Source organism: Megascapheus bottae, chromosome Y (genome assembly GCF_031878675.1).
Source record: "Megascapheus bottae isolate mThoBot1 chromosome Y, mThoBot2.hap1, whole genome shotgun sequence".
In the NCBI taxonomy this organism is placed as follows: domain Eukaryota; kingdom Metazoa; phylum Chordata; class Mammalia; order Rodentia; family Geomyidae; genus Megascapheus; species Megascapheus bottae.
Genome location: NC_143548.1, coordinates 10,815,143 through 10,834,238, shown reverse-complemented (window position 1 = coordinate 10,834,238; position 19,096 = coordinate 10,815,143). Strand labels below are relative to the sequence as shown.

At 37.7% G+C, this 19,096-nt stretch overlaps 1 pseudogene; it reads right to left on the bottom strand.

Moving 5' to 3' along the window:
- Nucleotides 1-6,786: 6,786 nt before the first annotated feature.
- Nucleotides 6,787-19,096, bottom strand: part of LOC150040343 (ribosome biogenesis protein NSA2 homolog pseudogene) — a 38,797-nt pseudogene continuing 26,487 nt past the window's right edge.

The window sequence follows — 19,096 nt, the reverse complement described above, 5'->3', positions numbered from 1 at the left end:
AGGATCATTTTCTTGATTTGGCTTTCTGTTTGTGAAGTATTGGTGTACAAGAAGGCTACTAACTTCTGAAGGTTGATTTTGTATCCTGCCACTTTGCTAAAGTAGTTTATTAATTCTAGAAGTTTGGGAAAGGAGTTTGTTGGGATACTCAAGTAGAGGATCATGTCATCTGCGAATAGGAATAGTTTAATTTCTTCTTTTCCTATGCGATCCCTTTGATGTCCTTTTCTTGCCTTTTTGCTCTTCCTAAGAGTTCCAGCACTATATTGAAGAGAAGTGGAGAGAGTGGGTATCCCTGTCTAGTTCCTGATTTTTAGGTGAATGGTTCCAGTCTTTCACCATTTAGTATAATACTGGCTGTAGGTTTTTCATATATGGCTTTAACTCTTTTGAGGAATGTACCTCTTATTCCTATTCTTTCTAGTGCTTTCATCATGAATGGATGTTGTATTTTGTCAAATGCTTTCTCCACATCCAGAGAAATTATCACATGATTCTTATCCTTAGCTCTATTGAGGTGATATATTACATTGATTGATTTGCAAATATTAAACCAGCCTTGCATCTGTGGGATGAAGCCTAATTGATCATAGTGTATGATTTTTTGAATTTGTTTCTGGATTCTGTTGGCTAATATTTTATTGAGGAGTTTTGCATCTGTGTTCATTAGAGAGACAGGTCTGTAGTTTTCTTTTTTTTGTTAGGTCTTTCCCTGATTTGGGCATGGGAGTAATATTAGCTTCATAAAATGGGTTTGGTATTGCTGCTTCTGTTTCTATTTCTTGGAAGAGTTTCAAGAGTATAGGTGTTATTTCATCTTTACATGTCTTGTTGAATTCCGCAGTGAAACCATCTGGACCTGAGCTCTTTTTGGTTGGCATTTCCCTGATTGCTTCCACAATTTCATTGTAAGAGATTGGTTTGTTCAATTTGCTTACCTCATCATTATTCAGTGTGGGTAGCCTATATTTATTTAAGAAATCATCCATTTCTACTAGATTTTCTTATTTCTTTGAATATTGGTCCTGGTAGTACCTATTCATTATGGACTGAATTTCTTGGAAATCAGTTGTAATTGTTCCCATGGGGTCTCTAATCTTGTTTGTTTGACTCTGTCCTTTCCTTTTTTTGATTAATCTTGCCAGGGGTCTGTCTATTTTGTTGACTCAAAGAACTAACTTTTTGATTTATCAATTTTGTGTGTAGTAGATCCTATTTAAATCTCTGATATTTCTGATTTTATTTTTGTTATTTCTATCCTTCTAGTGGTTTTAGAATTAACTTTTTCTTGCTATCTAGGTGTTTCAGGTTTTTTAGGTAATTTACATGCTCTTCTTATGTCTTTTTAATATGGGCTCCTGGTGCGATAAATTTGCCTCTTAGAAATGCCTTTGCTGTGTCCCATAAGTTCCTTTGTGATATTTCTTGATTGTCATTACATTCAAGGAAGTTTTTAATTTCATTTCTGATCTGATCTGTTACCCAGGAGTTATTCAGAAGTATTGCTCAGTTTCCAAGTGATTGAATGTTTTTTGACTTTGACTGCATTGTTCAGAATTAGTCTGACTCCACTGTGGTCTGATAGAATGCATGGGATTATATCAGTCCTCTTGTATCTGCTTAAGTTTTCTGTATGAACTATTATATGATCTATTTTGGAGTGTGTTCCATGTATTGCTGAGAAAAATGTAAAAAGTTTCACCATTGGGTGGATGACTCTGTGTATGTCTGTTAAGCCAGCTGGGCTATGGTTCTGTTTAAGTCGATGGTGTCTTTAATTTTTGTTGAGTTGACCTGTCATTTGTTGAGAGTGGTGTATTGAGGTCTCCCACTATGCTTGTGTTTGAGTCTATCTTGTTCTGTAATTCTAAGAGAGTTTGTTTGACAAATTTCGGTGCTCCTGTGTTGGGGGAGTAAATGTTTATAACTGTAATATTATGGGCATGGATTGTACCCTTTACTAATATAGAATGGCCATCTCTATATTTATGTACTGATTTTACTGAGAAGTTAATTTTGTCAGAGATTAAGGTTACTACTCCTACTTTTTTGCATGGTGCATTGGAGTGGAAAATTTGTTTCTATCTTTGCACTAGGAAATTGTTTCTGTCTTTGGCAGTGAGGTGGGTCTCTTGGAGGCAACATATGGATGGGTGGTATTTCTTAATCCAGTCTGCTGCTCTGTGTCTTTTGATTGGATTGTTCATCCCATTCACATTTAGGGAAATTATGGAGAAGTGGTCGGTCTCTATTGTCATTATTTATTTTTACTTCTGGGTTTCTTTCTCTCTCTTTTTCCCCTTTTTGTGTTTAGTCAATTATAGATATTTGCTTCTTGATGGGGGTTCTTGATTTTCTACAATGTGTTCTTGATTAATTAGTATTTTTTGTAACGCTGATTTAGTGTGCACATATTCATAAAGCCTCTCTTTGGAGTAAAATATTCTTGTTTTTCCCTCAAATATAAATGCTGGATATATCAGTCTGGGTTGGCAGTTATTGGTCTTCAGGACATCAATGATGTTTTTCCAAGCTTTTCTTGCATTTAGGGTTTGGGTGGAGAGATCTGCTGTAATTCAAATTTTTTCCCACTGTAGTATAGCTCTTTCTTTGTTTTTGCAGCATTTAAGATCAATTCCTTGGTATTCAGGTTTAGTGTCTTTTCCTTCTAGAATCTTGCCTGTTTGGAGTCCTGAAACCTTCAATAATGTGCATATTTTCCCTTTTGAGGTTGGGGAAGTTCTCTGCTATGATTTTGGTGAATAAGGGTTGCATTCCTTTGTCCTGCAATTCTGTGCCCTCCTCAATCCCTATTATGTGAAGATTGCTGCATCTGCCAGTTCCTGGAACTCTCTCTGGTAGATTCTGACTGATTTTTCCAAGGTGGCGAGTCTCTGTTCCAGCTCTTGTGTTTTATCTTCCATTCCTGATGTTCTATTCTCCATCTCAGTCAATCTGCTGCTTAATGCCTCCATTTTTGCTTGAAGTGTGGACACTGAGCTGATCATGTCTGCTCTGAGGGTATTAATCTTTGCTTCCATTTCCCCTTTGTATTCAAGGAGCTCTTTGGTGATTTCCTGCTTATATTCCTGGAATTGTTTTTAGAACTCTGTTTTAATCTCTTTAGTCATGTCCACAATCATCTCCTTGAATAGGGTCATGTTTCATGTCTCTTCAGGTGTCATTTCTTGGGATGGTGACATGTCTCTCATCCCTTCGCTCTTGTTTCCTTTTGGGCTCTGCTTGGGACTTTGATTATTTATGTATGTCGTAATTTTTCTTTGTGCTCTCCTAGGCATGGAGAACTGTTATTGTAGTTCACTCTGTGGTTGGTAGGTGGTGATCTTTGCTTGGATTGTGACCAGTGGTTCTGGGAATGTGTAAACCTGTGGTTCTCAGCCAAATTGATTCATCTGCTGACTAGGTCAGAGTTTGCAGTTTTTGCAGGTGTTCGGCCTGTTCCCAGAGGCTGTGTGCTGCTGCACCACTAGCTCTCAGCCCAACCAGTGGCCTCACATTGGACGGTGGGTTGGATCTGTGTGTTTCAGTCTCAGTGCACTGGGCAGATGGTTGAGTTTCCTGCGCTCCTTCCATGGGCGGGCCCCTGGCGAAGGGTCTGGGGTTTGGGAGTTTCCAGGGACTCTCAGGTAGGCCAGCTGGTATCTGTTCTGTTTCCAGGGGCAGGGCCCAACTGAGAACATGGGCTCCAAGGGTGAAGCAGGCCTTTCTGACTCAGAAGGCGAGCTTGGCTGCTGGTCGGTCCTTCAGTTCCCTGCTGTGTTTCCGCTGCTTTGGCCAGGAGTCTGTGACTGTGTGGGGGTGGGGGCCCCATTGGTGCTGCCTTGCTGGGGATTCCCACCTGGAGGGTGTCCGGCTCAAGATTTGAGGGGGACAGATGCTGGCTCCTAGACTCCCACGCACCCTACCCACTGTTGGAAGGCAGGGTCTCAGCGCCCCCCACTCTCCAGACCCAGTGGCCTGGGAGAGGAACCTATCGGATGGGTGAGCTGGGGCACCTCTGCCCCCTTTGATGAGGTGCTAGGTCTTAGCGCCCTCCCACTTGTCAGTCTCCAGTCAAAGGCCTGGGAGAGGAACCTGTTGGGCAGGGGGGAGCAGGGACACCTTAGCCCCCTTTGGTGGGGTGCTGGGTCTTAGCACCCACCTGCCTGCCTGTTAGTCTCCAGTCAGAGGCCTGGGGGAGGCGGCTGTTGAGGGAAGGGACCAGATTCTAAATTCCTTGCCCCCCGTCCTTGCCAGTCTTTCTCGGACGTGGTGGAGGGATCTGAGTTAAGTTGTATAGCTTGGAACCAGCTCTGTTTCCTGAAGGGTTTGGGGACACGCTGGGCTACCCACTGGGCTACCTGCTGGGCTACTCACTCCTCTGTGTTTGGCTGTGGGTGCTCCACAGTGTTGGAGAATCGCGTTTCGAATTTGTTGAGAAAGTTGGATGGAAGCTTTCTCTGGATTTCTTTTCTGGTTTGAGTCCTTCTCTGTTGCTTCTTTAGTTTGTTGTTGTGTATTTCTTAAGGTAGTTGGCTTGTGGGATTCCCTGGTTCTCTCTTTTGTGGGAGAGAGCTAGGCAGCGTCCCTATTGTCTCGGCACCATTTTCCAGGTGGTCTTCTTTTTTTAATTAAAGAATTTATTAACATTGATTTTTACATCATATCTCAAATGACATGCTTAACTAATGAGTGTTCAAGAAGGCAATCTCTATATACAATTACTGGCAATTAGTTTTTAGAACATAATCAAAATTAGGCTAAGGGTTTGTATATCATAGATACATATTAATTTATGTAATAAAACATTATGTCTATAGAGTCATAGGTTTTTATGTCTATGTAGTTGTGTTTATTTCTCCAATACGTATCCATAGAATTGAGTATACAAGTGTTGAGTCCTTGCTCTTGTACTGTTTGGATTTAATAGCCACATATTAAGGATACCATGCACCTTTTGTTCCTTAGATCTTGACTTGTCTCACTCAACATGATTCACTCTAGATTCTTCCACTTCCCTACAAATGCCATTATTTTATCTTGTCTGTTGGCTATGTAGAATTCCACTGTGTGTGTATCACATTTTTGTATCCATTTATTTGCAGTAGGGCATCTGGATTGTTTCCATCACTTGGGTATTATGAATAGTGCAGAGATGAACATAGCAGAGCAGGTGTCCTTATCATATCCTGGGTTTTGATGTTCAGGATAGATATCCAGAAGTGGTATGGTGGGATTGTAGGGAAGGTCTATTTTCAGTTCTTTAAGAAACCTCCACACTGCTTTCCAGAGTGGCTGAAGTAGTTTACATTCCCACCATCAGTGCAGTAGGGTTCCTTTTTCTCCACAACTCCACCAGCAACTCTCATTGTCTGAGTTCAAAATCTTGGCCATTCTTGTTGGGATAAGGTAGTATATTAGGGTTATTTTCATTTGCATTTCCTTTATGACCATGGAAGATAACATTTTCTCATATGCTTTTCTGCCATTTTAATCTCTTCTTCTGATAAGTCTCTCTTTAGTTCCCTTGCCCATTTAGTAAATGGTTTGTTGGGTTTGTGGGGGATTAGTTTCTTCAGTTCTGTGTAGATACTGGATATTAAACATTTGTCAGATATATTATTGGTAAATATCTTTTCCCAGTAGGTTGGCTGTCTCTTGACTTGGGTGGCTATGCTTTTATCTGTGCGTAAACTTGTTATTTTCAGGTAGTCCCATTTATCGAGTCTCTCTCCAGTCTCTACTTGAATGACCCAACAAGCTCCACTCCCAAACTCCTAGAATTAATAAACTAATTTAGCAAAGTGGCAGGATACAAAATTAACCTTCATACGTCAGTAGCCTTCTTATACACCAACAATAACAGAAACAGAAGGCCAAATCAAGAAAATGATCCCATTTGCAATATCCCCCAAAGGAATAAAATACTTAGGAATTAACCAAAGATGTAAAGGAATTATTTAATGAAATCTATAAAAACATAACAAAAGAAATTAAAGAGGACAGTATGAAATGGAAAGACATCCCATGCTAATGGCTAAGGAGAAACAATATGGTGAAAATGGACATACAGCCAAAATTGATATACAAATTCAATGCAATCCCCATCAAAATCTCAAAGACATTCTTTACAGAAATAGAAGATACAATCCAAAGGTTCATATGGAACAAGAAAACATCTAGAATCGCCAAAACAATTCTAGGTAAAAAGAGCAATGCTGGTCGTATTACAATGCCACACTTCAAACTCTACTATGGAACCATAATAAAAAAAAACCGCATGGTACTGGCACAAAAACAGACCAGAAAATCAGTGGAACAGAATAGAAGACACAGAAATACAACCACATACCTCTAGTCAAGTTGTATTTGACAAAGGAGATAAAGATATGCAGTGGAATAAACATAGTCTATTCAGTTATTGGTGGTGGCAAACCCAGGCCAGCCACATGCAGAAAACTAAAAATTGACCCTTGCCTTTTGCCATGCACAAGCATTAACACGAAGTGGATGAAAGACTTCAATGTCAGACCAGAAACCTTGAAACTGCTACATGATAGAGCAGGAGAGACACTGGAACTCATAGGGATAGGCAAAAGATATTTTGCATGTTTTCAGTTTGTAAAAATAGGCCTTTTTAATCTTTTTATAATTTAGTAACTAATTTTCTTGATTTCAGATAAGTAAGGCTCTTTGATAGTACTCAGAAACAACACAGTGATAGTGGTCTTCCTGATTGGTGTGTAGTCTTCAAAAATTGTAAGAGTTACTTGTATGAAATGTCTCTCAAACCAGTAAGACTACATTTATGCATCCATCATTTTCAGATTGTTTGTAACCTGTGCATATTTACCCCAAATAACCTTGCCTCCTTGTGTCAGTAAGCCCAGCTCTCTCACATTCACTTCAATGACTGTCCCTCCGGTAATGATAGCCAGAGTTGTAAAAAGTGTACATGAGGGATTCTTTTTTACAAAAAGCATGGGCAGGCAAAAGTTGGCTTACAGTTCAGGATAAGTTACCTGGGCCTTCTTGAAATGTAAGCCCGTTGGTCTAATGAACCTCTCATATTTAGGAGTCTTTCTTGTAAAGCCATCTCCAGCAAAGCAGACTTTAGTAACTATCTTTTTCCATGCCTTCTTTTCTCTCTTCCCAGTAAGAAAAATTCTTAATACATCCGTATCTCCCTGGGCACCAACTTGGGCAGAGGGACTTCCCACTTTCCTGACTTCTCTTTCCATTTTCTTTAAATCATTTTGGACAGTTCTTTTGCTCAAGACTGCCCTTTTCTGTCCAACAGATAGGCAGGTACTTCTCCCTGAGGAGTCTTCTCATCATCTTTTTGTTTGATTTCTCAGCACCACATAAATAGAAAAAAGCTAAAGTGGTGCTGAGGCTCAAATGGTAGAGCTCCAGCCTTGAGAAAGTCCAAGGACACTGCTCAGCCCTGAGCTAAAGCCCAGGACTGACAAAAAAAGAGATTTAGCCTTTCTGTGTGGAAACAATACCTAGGGTGCAGACTTTGGCCTATGTACTTTCCCTAGGTGACAGCTTGTGTTAGTCAAACATTTTAAATAAACTTTGGATTCCCTAAGCAGACCTAATGTCTGTTTCTTTAACACAACTTGACTCATCTTTTAAAAAATGACTTTGTTCCCTTGAACTGAAAGAGAATTAGTGCACAAAATTTCTTCAGCTGATTCATAGATGAAGCCCTTTCCTATCTTCTATCTGAAACAACCTTAGCCAGTGTCTTTAAGGGAATGCCAAGATTGTTAGTATGTTATCTTCCTATTGGGGCTATCCACTTAGCATGTATTTTACCTGCAATTGCATTGGTAGAGTCTAATTATAGAAGCTCTATACCCAGACCAAAACCCAATCTTGCCCTTCATTAAGAAAAGACAACTCTCACTGAAACTATGACTGTATTCTCTGGGCTGGTATGTATTCCCACTATTCTACCAGATCTAAACTCTACACTTCCTATATCTTGTCTTCAGCCCCCAGTCTATGCATACATAGATTAACTCCTATCGCCACTCCAGAAAGCATAATCTTGCCCCTGATAATCACTCATTATATGGGTTTTGTTTCCTTATCCTGGAGTTCCTTACATTTAGTGTCTTACTACTTGATCTAATGTCTCTGGATTTTGTTCTATTGTAAATCTCTGCTAGGAGAGCCTGAGGTTTGTACTGATTATGACAAATGAGGGAGACTATTGGGTCTATGTTTCTTTGAGACTGGCTTACTCATTTACTATAATTTTTTTCTAAGTCTTTCCATTTCCTTACAAATGGGGCTGCTCTGAGTGGCTGGCACCCCTCCATGCTGTCTTCTTGTGTCGGGATTTTGTCTTTTTCCTCTGTGACTGAGATCTCTGTGTCACTAAAGCTTACTTAGGATCAATTTTTTTGCCAGTCCTGGACTTGGGCTCAGGGCTTGAGCACTGTCCTTGGACTTTCTCAAGGCTAGCACTCTACCACTTGAGCCTCAGCAGCACTTTGCTATGTATGTGGGGTACTGAGGAATCAAACTTGGGTCATCATGCATCCAGGCAAGCACTCTACCACTAGGCCAAACTCCTGGCCCCAGGATCAATTTTTTTTGAGAACTTTTCCCTACACTGCCAGAACTGGTATCATGGCAGGAGCTCAGAAAGATTCACACTAAACCGCCACCATCTTCCACCGATCTCTGAAGTTGTATTTTCTAGTTGGTGAGGAAAATGTATGTGACAAGAGTAGATCTGGGGGCTGGGAGTTTTGCCTAGTGGTTAAAGTGCTTGCCTAGCATGCACGAAGACCCGGGTTCGATTCCTTGGTACCACATACATAGATGAAAGCCGGAAATGGTGCTGAGGCTCAAGTGGTAGAGTGCTAGCCTTGAGAAAGTCCAAGGACAGGGCTCAGGCCCTGAGCTCAAGCCCAGGACTGGCAAAAGAAAAAGAGTAGATCTGGCTTTGTAAGCATTTCTTACCACCTTTTATTATTAAATTTAAGACCTCATTTTCTTATCTACAGAATGACAATAATTGAATGCATATCATATGTGTGGATGCAAAATGTATGAAGCTATGTAAAAAGCATTTTGTAAAAATAAAAATGCAGTAACAAGTAATTTATTATCATGATGTCTTAACCAGTTCCAGAATATCCATTGCTCCATAAACAGAATTTATTTCTGGAGGAGTTTTGATGCCTATGTCATCTCAAGGAAATAAGTTGTTCTGTTATGTATGTTTGAATAATTGAACTCATTAAAATATCATAGTCCTACAAGTAAGAACCTTCCCTGGATGCTGTAAGCCTTGTTGGCATTTTATTTTATTTTTTTCCTGCTTTCAATTTCCACAGATTCACTCTCCTCTTGAGTAATGGAATTTTTCTATTTCCACTGATTGATTCAGGGAATATGCTGAATGCAGATGAACTATGTAATACTTGCATTTTTAAGTCTTGAAATGCTTGTTCCATTTTGAAAATGAGTTTATTTTGGGGAAATGTATAACTTCTTGAACTAATGGTAAATTATGTTAATAAATCTCATATCTGCTCTAAGGCACTCACGGTTATATATCAAAGGAAAACATAAATCAAAGACTAAATGCCAAAACAAACACAAAATAAAGCAACCAAGTTGCACTTTGGAATTCTATTTACTGAAAAATCATTCAACCATAGGGCAAGCATTTCCTTTCTAATTACAGAAAGCAAGCAAAACAAATTGTGATAGCTGTAACAAAAGCCAGACAATGAGTACATTTTTTAAAACTATATCAAATCGTGTCTCTTCTGCTCATTGATTATTTTCCCTGGTGTCAGCTGTGAGAAAACTTATGAACATGAACATCATATTTTTTGAATTACAAACAATGCCTGGAGACTGAAATGCTGTGGAAAGTTTGGTGGTTACAAACAATTCTAAACAGAGAAATGGTCCAAAAAATACATAATTTTAGGCCAAGATGCCTCCAATATGTAACCATTCTAAAGGCATATATCAAGTGTTCTCCCTTTCTAGGCACCCTTCCCCACCCCCTCCCTTTCCGTTTCTCTCTCTCCTCTCTCTATATGCCTAGTTATACATTTATATTTACACAAGAATACAATCAAACATACACATATATATTATCCCATTATATTAGAAAGCCTAATACAAACTCACAAATATCCAATTAATGCTTTCTAGAGATGGAAGAAGAAAGATTAAAATACCTAAGGATAGGCCATTGCTTTGAGGCAGAGACTATATTATGTAGCAATGCAGTATAGCAATGTAATAAAACATTAAAACAGAAAGTGTTCACAATTTTTTAAATATTCTGTAAGTTTTGAGGTACTTACCAACAGTTAAGGCAAAGGAAAAAAATATATATAATTCAAAGAGAAAGGAAAGGAGATTATATGGTCTGTGAAATTCAATGTATGGGTAAAGGTCCACAGTCTAAAAAATGAATGATTTCAGTGAAAACAGTGAAGTTTAGTGTAATCCATCACATAATGGAGCAGATGAAATACTCACTATATATTTAAGTATGCCATTCACTATGAATGTCAAGTAAACCACCTTGTTATTTGTTAGGAAACTGAAAATGAAACCATTAATGGGATCATTGATTAGATTGTGGTGTTGATGTTACAAGAAACATAAACAATGTAAACCTGTATATGTTTTAGCTAAGGAACACACACACACATTTCCTTATTAAGAGATGTCTCAGGAGTAAGTACACACTTCAATGCCTCATTTATAGAGGAACTTTCATAAGCACTTTACTCAATAGCAATGAACCCATGAACATTCAAAAATGATGTTTATACCTTAGAGCAGCCATTTCCCTAACCCACTTTATTGATTCTAAATATTGAGGAAACCTAAAGAACTTACCTCAAGTCAAATCCCCTCACCTTCCTCACACCATCGCACAAGGAGGGCAGATCCAACACCATCCTGCAAACTGCATGGTAGTTTCTATCCATGTTTTCACCATAGACAGTAATGTAAGATCCATCTATGCTGGTCTGACATTGTATCAGAGAGGCAAAAAAATATTTCCGATGCCAAAGAGAGCAGGGATGGTATTCCCAAAGACCAGTTAATGAAAAAGAAATGCATTTTCACATTCCACACAGAAGTTCACCTTTTACACAGAGGCCATCTTCCCCCTTTCCCCGGTTGCCTATCTTACTTCTCATTTTAAGATCAGACTTTCTCCATTTAGTATGATACTGGCTGTAGGGTTGTCTTACATGGCTTTAAATGTTTTTTTTTTCTCTATATTTTTATGGTAATTAATAGAAGGATTACAATATACTCAGGAGATAGAAGATGCATTATTTCACAAACATTGATACCCTTTCTCATGTCCTCATCACCATTTCCCTTTTCCCACTCCTTACGCTTATCTATTTCCACCCTTCCCTATCTTATTTCAAAAAACCAAATGAACATATATACAATATATTAGAAAAAAGGTAAAATATTGTAACAATATGAGACAACCAAGGGACAGTAAAAGAGATGCGAGATAACATAGTACATTAAGGACAACAATCACTCATTATATGGCTTTTGTTTCTATATCCTGGATGTCATTTCTTTAACATTATACCATATGGCCTTATCTCTCTAGGTTTTGTTCTATTGTAACTCTCTCCTAGGAGGGCTCAAGGTATCTACTGATTATGACAAATGATGGAAACCATTGAGGCTATGGTTCCTTTGAGTCTGGCTGACTTCACTTAATATGATTTGTTTTCTAAGTCTTTCCATTTCCTTACAAATGTGGTGATGTCATTCTTTCTGACAGCAGTATAGAATTCCTTTGTGTATAAATATCACCCCTCATCAACTGAGGGGTATCTAGGTTGGTTCCATATCCTTCCTATGGAATATGGTGCTACAATGAACATTGTTGTGCTAGTTGTCCTTGTTTCTGGACAATTGGGTAAATGACAAGTTGTGGAATTGCTTGGTTAAAGAGGAGCTCTATGTTTAGTCTTTTGAGGAAATGCCATACTGCTTTCCATAGGGGTTGAATAAGTATGCACTCCCACCAACAGTGTAGTAGTGATCCCTCCAGGCCACATCCCTGACACCATATGTTGTTATTAGAATTCTTAATCTTAGTCACTCTAACTGGAGTGAGATGGAATCTTAGAGTTCTTTAGATTTGCATTTCTTTTATGGCCAGAGGTGTTGAGAATTTCTTCAGAGATCTATAGGCTATTGGTATTTCCTCTTGAGAGAAGACTCTATGTCTTTTCCCCATCTTTTATTGGAAGGGTTCTTTCTTTGCATATCAGTTTCAGCGTGATTCAAGTTTTTGAGCTGTTGATAAATTTTAGAAATGTCTGTTGTATGGTGAGTTAAGATCTTCTTCCACTCTGTATGCTCTCTAGATATATTGAGAGGTATGTCCTTTGCTATACAAAAGCTCTGCATTTTAATGCAGTCCCACTTATCCAGACTTTTTTTTTCATTTGTTGTGTTTCTGGAAACTTATTAAGAAAGTTTTGACTTGTGTCAAGGAGACCTACTGTATCTCCTATTCCTTCTTATAATGTTTTCAGTGTATATCTTCTTTTACCTCCAGGTCTTTGATCCATTTGGAGTTAATCCTGGTGCAGGGTGACAAAGAAGGATGAAACTTTAGTTGCTTGCAGGTGTAAACAGTTCTGGCAGCACAACTTGTTGAAGAGTCTGTCTTTCTTCCATTCTATTTTTTGGTTCACTTATCAAATATTAAGTGGCCATATGTCTGTGGGATAATATCTGGGTCCTCAGTTCTATTCCATTGATCTTTGGGCCTGTTCTTATGCAAGTATCAAGCTGTTTTGGTCACTGTAGCTCTGTAATAGGGTCTAAAGTTTGGTATTGAATTTCTTCTGTGCTGTTCTTTCTGCTGAGAATTGTTTTGGCTATACGTGGTCTTTTATTATTCCATATAAAATTTTGGATTGCCTCTTCTATTTCTTCAAAGAATGACACTGGGACATTGATGGGTATTGCATTGAATTTATAGATAGCCCTTGGCAAGGTTGTCATGTTCATGACATTAAGGTTTCCAATCCGGGAGCATGGGAGGTTTTTGCATTTCCTCAGTTCTGCTTTATTTTCTTTTTTTCAGGGTTTTAAATTTTTCATCAAAAATGGCCTTTACATTCTTAGTTAAATTAATTCCTAGGTACTTTATTTTCTTTGAGGCTATTGCAAAAGGAATTGCTTTGTTGATTGTTGCCTCGTTCCCCTCATTGTTGGTATATAGGAAGGCAGTTGATTTTTGAGGGTTAATGTTATACCCTGCTGCCTTTTCAGAGTTTCAAATCAGTTCAAGCAACTTGGGAGTGGAGTTTAGAGGGTTCTTTAAATACAGAATCATGTCATCTGCAAAGAGGGAAAGTTCATTTCCTCTTTTTCTATTTAGATCAGTTTTATGCTTGCTTCTTGTCTTATTGCTCTGGCCAGGAATGCTGATACTGGGTTAAAGAGGCGTGGAGAGAGTGGGGATCCTTGTCTCATTCCTGATCTTAGAAGAAATGGCTTTAGCTTTTCACCATTAAGTATAATACTAGCTGTGGGTTTGTCATACACAGCCTTTATTATACTGAGCAACGTTCCATGAATTCCTAGTTTCTCCAAAGCTTTTAGCATTGAGTGGTCTTAGATCTTGTGAAATGCCTTTTGTGCATCTATTGAGACAATCATGTGATTCTTGTAATTGGTCATGTTGATGTGTTGAATTATATTAATTGACTTGCATATGTTGAACCAGCTTTGCATTCCTGGGATTGAATCTTGTTCGATCATAATGTATAATTTTTTGATAAGCTGCTGAAGACAGTTGTCCAGTATTTCGTTGAGAAGTTTGCATCAATATTCAACAAGAATTGGGTCTATAGTTCTTTTCTGCAGATGTCTGTTAGATCTAGTTGGTCAATATAGTTGTTCAATTCTGAGGCTTCCATGTTGAATTTTTGCCTGGTTGATCTGTCCATGGGTGAGAGTGGTGTCTTAAAGTCACCAACGATCACTGTGTTTCAATCTATATGTCATTTTAGTGAAAGTGAAATTTGCTTGATGAAGTTCAGTGCTCTGGGGTTGGGTGGTAGACATTTAAGATGGTTATGTCCTCCTGGAGGTGAGATCCCTTTATTAGTATGTAAAGCATTCTTTGTCTCCTCTCACTAATTTTAGTTTGAGGTCTACTTTATTTAATATGAGAATGGCAAATCCAGCCTGTTTATAGGGGCCATTATGTTAATAAATTTATTCCAACCTCTAACTTTCAAAAAAATGTTTGGTTTTGGGGCAAGATATATCTCTGAAGATAGCATTATGATACATCTTGCTTTTGATCCCTCTAGACAGTCTATGCCATTGGAGAGTTAAGACCATTGATATTGAGGATTAGGATTGAAAATATTTACTAATTCCTGCCATTTTGACAGAGATTTTGTTAGGGCCTGTGGATGGACAGTTCTTGTGGTAATTAGCTGGTACGAATTTTGGGTGCCATTTCCTTGTCAGTGCCACATTTGTGTTGGGTTTCAGTGTGTTGAACATATTTGAGAATTTTCTGTAATGCTGTTTTGGTTGCTACATAATGTTGCAACATTTGCTTGGAATGGAACAGTTTAATTGTTCCCTCAGTTATGAATGAGAGCTTAATTGGGTACAGTATTGTTGGGTTTTAGTTATTTGTCTGAAGGGCATGACATAAGTCCTTCCACTCTCTTTTTGCTTGCATAATCTCTGCTGAGAAATCTGTGGTTTTTCTAATTGGTTTTCCTTTGTGGTGATTGTTCTCTTCCCCCTGGCTGCTTTTAGGATCCTTTCTTTGGTCTCTCTTGATCCTGTATGGATTATAATGTGGCAGTGGGATGTTCTTTTGTGGTCAAGTCTGTTTGGGGTTCTAAAAGCTTCTTGTATCTGGATGGGCCTGCCATTCTGGATATTTGAGATGTTCCCTGAAATGATTCCCTGAAGTGTATTTCCAATTCCATTGACTTCTGTCTCCAGGCCCTCCTCAATACCAATTAGCCTTAAATTAGGCTTCCTAATTGTATATTGCACTTTCTGAAGTATTCTTTCAAATTTTCTGGATTTGGTGTGACTCATTTTCTGTTTTTTCCTTATAACATCTTGATTATGTTGGACCCAGGAGACTCTCTATTCTGCATTGTCTGATCTGCTATCAAAACTTTCTACTTTGTTCTTCATCTCCCTTTGTGCAATTGGTCATTTTTGATGCTTGCATCTCTTGTTTTAGATTGTGTATGGAATTCTTTAACTAATTCATTTCAATTTTGAGTGATCTCTTTGAAGTCTTTTAGCTCAGCAGCTTTATTCTCATTGGACATTTGTTGGAGTTTGGTTAGCTTTTTGTAGATTTTTTTTGTGGATTTCCTTGGTCTGGCTTCCTCACGTTCATGTAAATCTTTTTGTATGGCCTCCTTTATGGCTTCCTCACATTCATGTTGCTCTTTCTTTATGGCTTCCTCTTGTTTAGATATGGATTTGTCTCATTCACTTGTATCATTCTGTATATTTTTAAACTTTTCTTTAATCATGTTTACCAATTACATTTGTGTAGCATTTAGAGGACTGTCTTTTAGTGTTGCCATTGACTGTTGCATTGCCTGCTTACATTGGGTGGGAGATGCTGTTCCTTGATTTGTTGTTTTTCTTGAATTTCTTGTTTTCCCATTTGAAAATGGGAGCAAAATTAATACTGCACAAGATTTCAATTTTTAGGATATAACCAACTTAGAACTGTTTAGTTGGATAGATAATAGAACTTCAGAATTTTCAAGTGGTATTATCAATGTCTCTCTCTTCTTGTGCACTTACATATAAATCTAACAGCACCAATCAACATTTTATGACCAAAATACCACAAACGAATCTCCATGATATTTAAGTCTCTCTCAACCTATAGTATAATTGAAGACCTAGATATACAGTATTAATCAGCAACCATCAATTGTAGATCAATGCATTATAAAAATTGAAGGATGAACAGAGGACCAGAGATAGAAAAATAGTATGAAAGACAAGAGGGAATGTAAGAAAAGAGTAATTTAGGAGTATAGGCTTAATATAGTAATGAAGTAAAGAGGTAGTGTAAGGATAACTGACCTAAGGTGATAGAAAAATAAAACAGTTGAGTACAAATTTATATAAAAAAGTAAGATAAAACTTACAAAATATAAGAGTAATAGGAAGAATATATAAAGAAAAGAGAAAGGTACACATAGGAGAGATGAATGATAAATGTTTTTAAAGTAAAAATTTTCAAAAAGAAAACATTTTAAGAAGACTTTTTGTCCTGTGATTAGCCTTTGCAAATTTTCAGATCAGTTTTCTTGATTGGGCAGCCAGAAAAGCTGGTGGAGCCACCAAAGGCTTTGTTTACTAGTATCTTGGCCCCACCCAGGTGGAGGAACTTCTCCTAGCCCTGAAGTTGGATATCCGGCTAAGCTGCCTTTGGGAAATCCTTTGCCCTTTTGAATGATGACACTGCTAGCAGCATTTCTCAGGCTCCAGTTGGTTTTGCTGGGTCTCTTCCAGCAGTCAAAATGGTGCTGCTGTTGGCTGGTGGGGCAGGGGATTCCTTCCCAGTGTGGTTCAGAGAGCAGAAATGGGAACATCTCCACAGATAGTGGTTTTGTGATGCAGCTCGGTTTACTATAATAATACACTTATTTATATTTATGATAGTGAAAAAATGAATTAGGTGTGTGAATGATAGTGGTATGTATATGTGAAGAATTCAAAATATCAGGTTAGAGATTCCAGTTATGACAGTTATAATTATCTGAATATAATGTGTTCAGTGATCATAGTTTTCTTACTATTATGGAATCTTGGGAAAATATTTCTAAATTACTGTATCTGTTGCTTTAGTTGTGCCAAATGGCATATCATTTCAGATATGCCATCTCAGATATCATTTGTTTTCCAAACAATTCTTTTACATTTCTGATGACAATATCCAACATATAACACTACCCAAAACTTCAGGGGAGAGAAGATTTGATCTCAATCATGAGTATTGAATGCTCCACTTTTCAAGAGCAACCAAATTGCATATTAGTAAGGAAGACATAGAGCAAAAATGATTACACTGAATGAGAAAATGAGAGATGTCAAGAATTTCAATATATGTCTGCCTTGAAAGAATGACATGAGAATCAATACGTGCTATTAGAACAATGATGTTCCTTGCAGCATTATTTATCATAGCTCAGGTATCAAACCAATCCACATAGTCCTCAGTAGATGAATGTTGTGCTATTTATACACAATTGAATTCTATGCTGCCAACAGAAAGAATGACTTTGCTTCATTCACAAAGAAAGGGAAAACCTTGTAAAGAAGTCATTCTAGGTGAAGTAAGCCATCCCCAAAGGAACATAGGCTTCATAGTTTCCCACATTTGTAGTAATTAGTACTCACCTGGGGTTCTCCTTGCAGATGATCACAGTAGCTCAAAAGCTACGTACTTATGACCATATAGTATGAGATTAAACAAAATGAACTACAGGACAGGGTAACAAGAGATTTATTTTTGTGATTGTTGTTCTAATTGTACTGTCTGAAGTTATTTCTTTTCCTTTTGCCCTTGTTTATCTTATGTTGGTACTGTATCTGACTTTATTACCTGATATATTCTATAAATGTTTGCTTATTTGAATTAGGGACAGGAAAGGGGAAAAAGATGATTGGGAGTGTGGGGGGAGGGGAAAGTCAGATAAAAACATGAAAATGGTTATCAATGTTCAAGAAGTAATTACTCACTACCCCATAAATGTAATTGCCCCCCCACATATTACCCTTACAATAAAATATAATAAAAAGAATAAATATGTCCAAATGATTAATGAAAATGTATTCCTATTTCTCAGTGAGCATGTGAGTTATTTTTCACATTTACTTCTGTTACATAAAATGGGAAAAATATTTGAAAATGATGTTTTTGAAGAGTTAGAGGTGAATAAATAATGTATGATATGTAACAATACTTGTTTTAATAAAAAACTGAATAAAATACTAGCTACAATATTTTAATATATTATTATATTATATATTTAGTATAACAAAAGTGTGGAATTTCTTGCCTCTTGTTTTTTGTTGTGTCAGTCATGGGGGTTGAACTCAGGCCTTGGCAATGCCCCTGAGCTTTTCCACTCATATTTAGCCCTTTACCACTTTGAGTCAGAGCTCCACAGTCAATTTTCTGATGGTGAAAAGGAGAATGAATCTCATGGACTTACCTTCTTCTACTGACTTTAAACCATGACCTTCAGGTTTCAGCTTCCTGTACTGCATGAGCCATCGTTCCCAACCTAGCTACTCTGGAAGTTCAGACCTGAGGTTTCAAACCCAGCCCAAGAAATAAAGTCTTTGAGAAACGTTTTTCCTGGAGAAATTAACTAACAAGAAAGCCAGAAGGGGTGCTGTGGTTCAAGAAGTAGAACACTAGTCTTGAGCACAAGAGCTCAGGGACAGAACAGCCCCAGAATTTATGGTCAATACTGACAAAATAAACTCAAATGAATGTATGCAATGGAAATTATTCATACTGTATTCACACTATTAGCATGGAACTCAGGAAATAAAACTTAATAGATATTGTGTAGTGTATGCTTTTTCATATCTATCTGCATAAAGAGCTTTGTACAGAATGATGTACACTGGAAGTTATACTAAAATTCAAAATGAAATTGTGAGGAAAAATACTCTACAGCATAATATTTGAACAAATATGTCACCTTGGGTAATACGTTGTACCTCAGCACAAAGATTTATTTCATAATTGTGCCTCACATTTTACTCTAATTTTTATGATAATTCAGTGTTGTCCTGCTGAATTTTATATCCATGTGTCACAAACATAATTACTATGTTAATGAGACCTCTGTGCAGAGAATCTGGAAGTGCACAGCCTTTATGTTAAGGAATTTTGGTATGTGCTTTTTGTGTTCTAGAAGGCTCAAAATACGTGGAATCACAGGATCCAGGAGGTAATTTTTGACATTCCATTTCACTCATAGATTTATTTCTAAAAAATTTGATGCAATTTGAT